We start from the raw sequence: 9,816 nt of genomic DNA on the forward strand, positions 1-9,816 counted from the left end.
TTACATCTATTTAATTAAGGAACACATTGTAACCTCTATTTACTTCTGTTTAATTAAGGGATTGCTCATTTTGGAGGCGATATCATGCTGGGCCTTCTACTACTTTTGTGATTCAAAGCTCAACTAAGGACGTATGGGAGATAGATTGGTGATCTTAGCTCAGTCCCTAATGGCAAGAGCTTCCTATCACAAAGCCAATAAACTATGCTGCCAGACTTGTAAAAAGAGAGTCAGGGGGCTTATCAAGAAAACGATCTCTTCAAGACACAGGAAGTCATTCGTGAGAATGTATGTTATTCTAGAACAATTCTGATCAAAAGTTAGAACCACAATGCTTTTCTTATTTGAGTAGGAAAAGAAAGAGCCAAGGAAAATTATTAGAGCTTTAAAGCTCCTAACTTATATGAAATTTATTTAGCTGCTTTTTTTTTTTTTTTTTTTTTTGCGGTACGCGGGCGTCTCACTGCTGTGGCCTCTCCCGTTGCGGAGCACAGGCTCTGGACGCGCAGGCTCAGCGGCCATGGCTCACAGGCCCAGCCGCTCCGCGGCATGTGGGATCCTCTCGGACCGGGGCACGAACCCGCGTTCCCTGCATCGGCAGGCGGACTCTCAACCACTGCGCCACCAGGGAAGCCATATTTAGCATTTTTTTTAATTGAAGTATAGTTGACTTACAATGTTGTGTTAGTTTCAGGTGTACAGCAAAGTGATTCAGTTATATGTGTGTGTATGTGTGTGTGTGTCTATTCTTTTTCAGAATCTTTTCCCTTATAAGTTATTACAAAATATTGAGTATAGTTCCCTGTGCTATACAGTAGGTCCTTGTTGTTTATATATTTTATATATAGTCATATATGTTAATCTCAAGCTCCTAATTTAACCTTCCCTGCCTTTCCCCTTTGGTAACCATGAGTTTGTTTTCTATGTCTGTGGCTCTGTTTCTGTTTTGTACATAAGTTCATTTGCATCCTTTTTTTAGATTCCACATATAAGCAATATCATATGATATTTGTCTTTCTCTGTCTGCTTCACTTAGTATGATAATCTCTAGGTCCATCCATGTTGCTGCAAATGGCATTATTTCATTCTTTTTCATGGCTGAGTAATATCCCATTATATATATATATATATATATACCACATCTTCTTTATCCATTCATCTGTTGATGGACATTTAGGTGCTTCCGTGTCTTGGCTATCGTAAATAGTGCTGCAGTGAACATAGGGGTGCATGAATCTTTTCGAATTGTGGTTTTCCGTGGATATATGCCCAGGAGTGGGACTGTTGGATCATATGGTAACTCTATTGTTAGTTTTTGAAGGAACCTCCATACTGTTCTCCATAGTGAGAGAACAAATTTACATTGCCACCACCAGAGTAGGAGGGTTCCTTTTTCTCCACATCCTCTCCAGCATTTATTATTTGTAGACAGAGGTTTATTTAGTATGTTGACCAAACAATTCATCCTGCCTGGGCAGGGGCAGAGGCATAAGGGGTAAAGAGGGAAGACAGAAGGTGAGGGGATATGTTTTTCTGTATACATAATAGTTCCCATCTTAGTCAGGTGTTGTTGATTACATTCTTCTCCTTGAAGGAGGCATTTCAGAACTAAGGTGACTCTTTCTTTCATCTGACATTTTATTACATTTTTTGCCTTTGCTCCAAGAAGTGCCCCAAGAGTAACTCTATTCTTTTTAACTTCTGTTAGTCATGGTTAAGTGCAAGAGGAGAACGCAAGAAGAGCCGCAGTATTTTAGAAAGAATTAGGGAGTGGGGAGTGGGGAGAGAAAGGTTTGGAATCTCCACCCAATTTGCCAGCCCCTGATCATCCAGCTAGATCCCCTGTATCCCTATTGAACATCACCATTTAATGTCTACGTACATACTAGCTGGCTAATGAGACAGAGTAATCAGTTGGGTACCAGCTTCCTCCCTCCACCACCAGGAAGCAAAAGGACCTCTTCACAGTGGTCTCCTAGAGATAATGCTCTCTACTCTTAAGTCGAAGCAGAGAATGGAATGACACCAGGCGAGGAAATACTACCTTGATTGCTGGTTCTTTTTGCACATGTCTGAACTGTAACTCCTCTGGAGCAAGGGCCACACCCTATACCCACGTGACAACCACCCAGCACCTCGCCAGTGTATTGAACATTGTGAGTGCTGAATTAATACAGAAAGGATAGGGTGAAGGATTTGCTCCTGTAAAGTTGCTTTGTTTTTTCTTAAATTCACTGTACCTTCCTCTGTCACTCCCTGGAAGGCCCTACTACTCCCTCATTTCCCTGTATCCAGGCCCAGCCTTTTGCCAGGGCCTAGAACAAGTCCCTCCCATTCCACGATGTCTTTCGGACTTACCTGGCCTTAGCAAGCAATCCTGTTTCCAAAGACCTGCCTCCCCTGATGACTGATTTCCTGGTTGGTGAGGAACATGTGGTACTTAGCAGTTTTTGGTTTTGTTTTTGTTTTTGTTGTCGTTTTTATATATGTCCTATCTCCTCAACCAGATACTGATTCTGTGTGTGACCTGTCACCAGATGCTCCCCTCTGCACACCGCAGCCAGTGCACAGCCCTGCTGGCGTGATGCCTCATACATCATGGGCTCTCAGTTAGTGGCTGTAGCTGGTAATGGATTTGATGGCTCTCTGACAGGCTGAACCATAAGCTGCTCAAGGAAAAGGGCCGGCCAAGCCTGTCTTGTTCAATATTGGATTCCTAGTACCTGTTATAGGAGGTGTTCAGAGAAATTTTTATTAATCCAAACATTTTACAAAAAATCTGTTACACGAATAGTTGAATAAACTTATGTTTGGAATGCAATGCCTTGCTGCTAAATCTAAAATCATACCTTGAATGCACGTTAGTTACTGACTACCTAGGCATGTGAGCAAGTACTTTCTCTTCCCTAAAGAGGGACTGAATTTAAGCTAATGTATAGCGTCTCCAGACTTCTGACTGGAGTGGTAATTCAAGAAACTTTTTTGGGGGACTTCCCTGGCGGTCCAGTGGTTAGGACTCCATGCTTTCACTGCCGGGGGGCCCAGTTTCGATCCCTGGTTGGCGAACTAAGATCCCGCAAGCTGCACAGCACGACCAAAAATAATAAACTTTTTTTGAGTCCTACTACCTCAAGATACTAGGCTAGACATGGCAGGAAGGAAGAGGTGTGTGAGACTCATCCTTACCCTAGAAGAATTTAAAGTCTAGTCGCAGAGTTCATCAAAGAAGCCAGCAAATGTTACAGGATAGAATATAACATGTCATAAGGAACAAGCAAAGAGCCGCGGAAGAAAAAAAAGCACATGAGGTTGGAAAGATCAGGAAAAATTTGATGGGAAGGGCAGAGTTCCAATAGGCAGAAATAAAGGAGAAAGACATTCCAGACCAAGGCGGGTAAACAGGATGTGCACAGGGATAAGGGTACAAAAGGTTATGATACACTCAGAAGAGAGCAAGGGCTTCAGGGAGCACAGCGGAAAGAAATGTTGGAAATGAGTTGGGCAAGTTAGGCAGCGGTCAGGTTGTAAAGAGCCTTGCCTGCCGTGGCAGGGCAGTTGGAGAATATCTTGCAGGCAGGGGAGACACTTCTTATGGATACCAAACTATTCTACTCCCAGCAATACTTTTAGTTCTAATCCACAGCGGAAAAAAACACTAGTACTATTGAGTTTGCAGAAATGGAGATATTTTCATGAGTCTAAATCACAGGGTGAATTCTTAATAAGCTTTCAACCCTGTCCCATCAGTAGTTTTAAGGGTTTCAAACTGTGCTCAGTGAAATCTTGGAGTTCTACAGAGGTTTGACTGGATTCCATGGGAGTATTTTTTCAAATGGTGGAAATCTTTAGCTCTTTTTTGTGAAGGCACAGATTTATTTATTGATTATAGTATAGGGTGGTGAAAGCCCATTGTTTTTAATTACAATTCCTTTCTGATCTATTGCCATTGACAATGGCATACAGTCAGTGGTTGCTGTATGCTGCTGTAGTAAGGTTACAGCCGTGAGGAAAGCAAAGAGATTTAAGTCTATTATGGATTTCCTAGAGCCTAGTAAGAAATTACAGTGCAAAAGAGTCCACAAATTAGACTTTACAATCTTAGGCAGCGTTGCAGAAACTGTCAGCTATCCACCTAAATCCATTTTCCCCTTCCTTCCATGGTATTACAGTTGGAGTCAGTCTTAGTTATGCTACATTTCCCAACCTCCCTTGCATTTAGGTTTGGTCATGTGACATTCTTCTTGCCAATAAAATGCGAGCTGCATGCCATTTCTCTATCTGGGCTTTAGTTAAGCCTCCTCCACATTCTGTTTTTCCCTCCCTCTGGCTGAAACCTGGACATGGCTTAGACCCATTTTCATGCAGATAATGACAGTCCTTGACTTTGCTTAATGACTGAACTGTTATTATTTGTCCTGTTTGACTGTTTTCCTTTCCTTCTACATTTTCTCACTTCTCTGATTAAATTATTCTTTGACTAAAGTTTTTCTACAGACAAACGGCAGGTGGAGGACATGGGGGTGCGGTGGGGGGAGTCCTGTGAGGAAGGCCCCATAGGGTCCTGCTCGGTTACATTTCTCCAAACAAGCTGGATATTATGATACCACCTTATCTTTTTTTTTTTTTTTTTTTTTTTTTGCGGTACGCGGGCCTCTCGCTGTTGCGGCCTCTCCCGTTGCGGAGCACAGGCTCCGGATGCGCAGGCTCAGCGGCCACGGCTCACGGGCCCAGCCGCTCCGCGGCATGTGGGACCCTCCCGGACCGGGGCACGAACCCGTGTCCCCCGCATCGGCAGGCGGACTCTCCACCACTGCGCCACCAGGGAAGCCCCCATACCACCTTATCTTTACTCAAGCTTGCCTCTCTGCCTGATATGCCCTTACAGTTGCCCTCTTTCTTCCAGGATGAAATTCTGCTCATCTCTAAAGCCCAGATCAAGGGTGACCACCTATGAGAAGACTTCCTGGGTTCTCTCCCCTTTCTCTCTTTCCCACTCGCCTCTTATCTCCATAGCACTTGGTGTGAAGTGCTGGGGGAGCATCTTTCATAGCATATTTCAGTTAGTTGCTGTTCCATGCTAGATCGACCATGAACTACTTAAAGGCAAGGACAAGATCTTATTCGTCTCCATCCTTTGTTCTTGGTCCACGCCTGACATGGAGCAAGCTGCCCATAAATAGTTGTTGAATTAAATGAGTGCCCATTCCCAGGTCTGACACACTCCCTGTACCCAAGGGAATGGAGCCCCTTGGGTGAGGGGAGGGGTGGGTCTGACGGCAGCCCCCTCTGTGTAATCATCCCCTTCTAGTGAATAATGGGGCTTCAGCTCTGTGTCTGATTCTTTGACGAAGATGAAACTATTTAATCAGGTTTGGTTGCTCATCTCATCATCTTCCCGCATCACACCCCTCCTGACAAGTTCATTAACTGGAAGAAAAATTGATGACCTCGTTAGTTCTGCACATTGGTTCACTTAGGACCAATTGGAGCTTTCGAATGTTGCTCAGCTCTGACCCATGGTGGCACAAGGTCTCACTCTCAGGACTGTTTGGATCCACCGTGCCCTCAGTGCCTTCGTGTAACGGGTTGCCCAGGACATTTCTGTTTGAACTGGTGTCTTTTCCAATGTAAATCTCTCTCTCTTAGGTTCCCCCTCATCCTGCTCTATGAGGAATACACCACTTGCTCACCCCCGCCCCCACCTTGAAGGTTTCGCTCTCTGCCACTCATGGAAGTCTTCTCTTCCAGGGCCTAGTTTACCTCCGGGCCCCACCCCCATGCAAGAAGCATTCACTGCATCCCCAGGGTCCTAGCTCTGGTGAATCTGGAAGCAGAACACGCTGGAATCTCAACCAAAGGACCGGGAGAGGAGGAATAAATGGAGACCACAGGAAAGACCTGGAGAGAGGCGTGTGGGAACGGGGGGCGCTGGCCACTGCAAGCCTTGCCAAGGATGTGAAACGCTGAGTCTGCAGCAGTGGAAGCTGTGGCCGGTTCTGGTGCTGTCCAGGGCACCCATCTTAGCAAGCAGAGCATTGCGGACAGAGTAGCTTGGGTGGTGGGTGTTTCTGAGGGTCAGGGGCAGAGGCTGAAGGATTGTGGTCCTGGGACATGCTATTCTCTCTTCCTCAAATGTTCTTCTTTCTCCCCCTCTAACTTCACCCTATTTGCCTGACAAACTCCTATTCAGTTTTCAAAAGCCAGCTTTTTCTAGAAAGCCTTTCCTGTCCTCCTCCCTGATGTTGTTGGTCACTCCTGTCTCTGTGTTAGCTCTCTGTCTTGAACATGTTTTTATTTTTAGTTTTTACAAACATTTAACACACTTTATTGATTTAGGGGCTAAACAAGGCAGCATTTGGACAGTTAAGAAAGGTACCTCACTGAAAATAATACATCACAGTGCTGTTGAGTGATCCCAGTCACAGGATTTGAGGATGGAAAGGACAATCTTTGGATAAGATCGCTTAGGACACTTGCTCATTTATTAAAAAGGGTCCTTTCACACAACATGGTTGGAGGAAGGCAAGAGTGTAGGACCGTGGCATATGCTGGGTGGCTGTCGAGAGCTTACCCACGAGAGCCGGTGGGCTGGTACATCAGTGGTAAGTTGGGAAGGGAGTGAGACCGGCCTGCCCCACCTGCCCCACCTGCCCCATGACTCCAGTAAACCTGATGTGCTGAGCCCCTAACCCCATGAACACACTGTATATCTCTTTCAAATGGGGAGATGACTTTTTGATCTCATGGTATGGGGAACCAGGGTTAGTAGTCAACACCTGCCCTGTTCCAAGCTACAAGTCAGACAGGACAACGGTGTGATTTCCTGCATTCCTGGGCTGACATGAGGTCCTGATAAAAGCTGAGGTCTTAGGGCACTGGCTTTAAAAAATATCGTCACCAGTGTTAGTAGTCACACCTGCCCTGTTCCAAGCTACAAGTCAGACAGGACAACGGTGTGATTTCCTGCATTCCTGGGCTGACATGAGGTCCTGATAAAAGCTGAGGTCTTAGGGCACTGGCTTTAAAAAATATCGTCACCAGTCTGGAGTAAATGACAACGTGATTCCTTAGAAATAATACTGCATCTCCCTGTTTCTATTTATACCCTCCAATCAGTGTTTTAAAAAATCAATTTTTCCCTTTGCTTATACTTTTTAGGACTCCTACTCCATGGCAAAGAAATCGCTTCACTACGACACTGCTGCTCTTCCCATTCTCCTCTTGAGCCCTCACCAACCCTCCCTCTCCATCCTTACCCTGACCACCCCTCCCCTCTGCCCAGCACCTAAGAGCAGGGATCACGCCGCAGGGTGATGAGCAGTGGTACGGTCTCGCCTGGCCTTCTGTTACTAGGATGTGACTTTGGAGAAGGCTGCTAGGATGCTTGCAAACACACCGTCAGGGGTCTGGGATGCGTCGATGGCAGAGTGGATCCCCCGTTTACTGTAGTACTCGGGGCAGTCTGAGTGTGATAGGTCTCCAGCCGGATTTTCAAGGCCTTCTCATTATCATCTGATCGGCGGACCAAGGGTTCCCCAGTGATATCATCTTTCATGGGCTCCTTTGGGGGGGTTGAGCTCCTCGTGGTAGGAACAGCCACTCTCGGGGTGAATCAGTCTTCCTGTGATTCTCCACATCAGCAGAGAGTCTGGGATGCTGAATTCAGTCACAGAATCAAGCTTCTCTTTCCTCTTCTCCATGAGGTCATCAAGCATTTCTGCCTGCCTCACAGGCCGAGGGAAGCCATCTAGAAGGTAATCCACTTTTGCATGGAGGCGTCTCCAGATTCTTCTCAGTGCGCTCCACGACCATATTCCATCGCTCACCAGTTTCCCGGCATCCATAGTTACCTTCAGCTTTTTTCCCAGCTTTGAGCCAGAAGCCACCATGGCCCTCAGCATGTCCCCAGTAGCCAAATGGCAGACACAGAAGTTTTCAGTCAACTTGGGTGCCTGGGTACCCTTGCCGGCTCCGGGCGGCCCCAGAAGCACGGCCCGGATGCCTTCAGGACACTTGAACGCGTTTTTAAAGCTGCGTTTGTCACAGCGTTGTGATTATTCATTAAACGTAGGTTTCTTCCACTTTACAGAGAGTTCTTGTGAGAACAGATTTTCTCCTGTATCCTCAGTGCCCAGCACGGGCCCATTGGAACCTCAAAGCTCCTGCCAAAGTTCAGCGCTCAACTTTGGTGATACTGGCAGAGTGACAGGTAATGAGGTAAACTGAGGCCGAAGAGGCCAGTCTGATGGCCCTTCTGTATCTTTTTTAAATGTTGGCTGGGGTTAAATGTTTTTCACAGATGATAATGTTGTTGACACTTCTTCAGCTGCTTCTTTCCACTCGATAACTCTGTTCATAGTGGGTTAGCTCTTCAATAGCTTATTCTATTTCGTGTTTTCCATTTAAAAACATGGCTACAGCCTCATGTGCTGCAGCACACAGACATATGGTTTGTTGCTAGGCTGAACCCAGACATCTGTTGAAGGCCAGCCTAGGGCTGGTGTCCTAGGGCCATGCTTATCTGGGACAGGATGTCAGACAGATCATTTGTTCATAAGGAGCAAAACCCCACTCCTACTAAAGTAAATAAAACAGACAGTGCAGGGAGGTCTCCCAGACAGTCACTGGTACAGCTCTGGGGACACACTTGTTGAACGGATGGCTTTCGTTTTTGGAGTTCGTTATTCACATGCCACCCCTGCACGTGGCTGCTTCTTTCTGTCCCTCTTTCAGTGTGCCAATTCTGAATTCCTGGACAGACGCTACGTCTGCATATTGGCTCATCTTGGTTTGAGAATCTATCCTGGACCCAAGAGTAGAGTCTCACAGGAGAGGTGCTACCCCTTCTAGAGGTCATGTTCAGTAAAAATTAACCTGGAAGAAAAACTGGGAACTCCTCTACTTGCAAGGGAAGCTCATTCAGAAACCACAACTTTAGAAGTAAGTAAGCTGGGACCAAGAGGAAATAGACTAAAACTATCTAGGAGAACAAGGGCTTGGCAAAATCTGGGATATATCTAGAGGACAGTAACAGGTTGTATAACAGGAAACAGAAATGATTTCCCTTTGCAAAGTGCTCTTCTGTTTACAGAGCGCAGTCCTGTACACTGGCTGTCCAGTGAGTTTCCCAAGGTCGGAACTGAGTCTAGTTCAAATATGTATTCCTTCATATTCCTTTGTACCTTCCGATATAAAGCAGGTGTCTGGCAAATGTCAGGCAGATGAATACATTTGGTCCTTCTGGTAATCCTGAGGCAGATGTGACATAAAGTAGAACCACTTGGTGGTGAAGGAAGCAAAGGTTCATTGTAAATAAGTGATGTGCCCAGGATCATACACGTTGCATACGATGAAAACAGAACTCAAGGCTTGGACTTCTGTCTCCTGGCCAAGTGGTCTTTCCACGATACCATAAAGAAACGTGAACTAGCCTTAAAGATCAGGGAGTGTGAGAGAGAACGTGTTGGTGGCTGGAGGGGTGGGGTGCAATTGTGATGGATATTGCTGTTTTGGCAAGATGCCCTTTAACTTCATTTCACCCCTTATGTGGTACACTTAGAACGGGAATTGTAAACGTTTACTGTAAGTATCTTCTTGTCTTTTTTCTGGGGAGGGGTACCCTAAAATGTCTTAAAGTGAAGGTGGAAGCCTAGTTTCATTCAAACAAATCTGCCGTCCACCTTCCGCTGGGCTCCTTACAAAGACTCTTTAACACTTAGTGCCAGAGGGCGACATCTGGTTGCATAGCTCTCTGGGGATTTCAAGGGCTTTGTTCAGAGCCAATTAAGCCCACCTGTTCCATTCCCCCCCCCCCCC

The 9,816-nt window shown here is 45.9% G+C and overlaps 1 pseudogene; it reads right to left on the reverse strand.

Annotated features, from left to right (window-relative positions):
• Positions 1 to 7,349: 7,349 nt before the first annotated feature.
• On the reverse strand, positions 7,350 to 8,009 carry LOC103090676 (adenylate kinase 2, mitochondrial pseudogene; annotated as a pseudogene).
• Between the last annotated feature and the right edge of the window lie 1,807 nt (positions 8,010 to 9,816).

The sequence above is a fragment of the Lipotes vexillifer genome, unplaced genomic scaffold, assembly GCF_000442215.2.
Source record: "Lipotes vexillifer unplaced genomic scaffold, Lipotes_vexillifer_v1.1 scaffold102, whole genome shotgun sequence".
Lineage (NCBI taxonomy): Eukaryota > Metazoa > Chordata > Mammalia > Artiodactyla > Lipotidae > Lipotes > Lipotes vexillifer.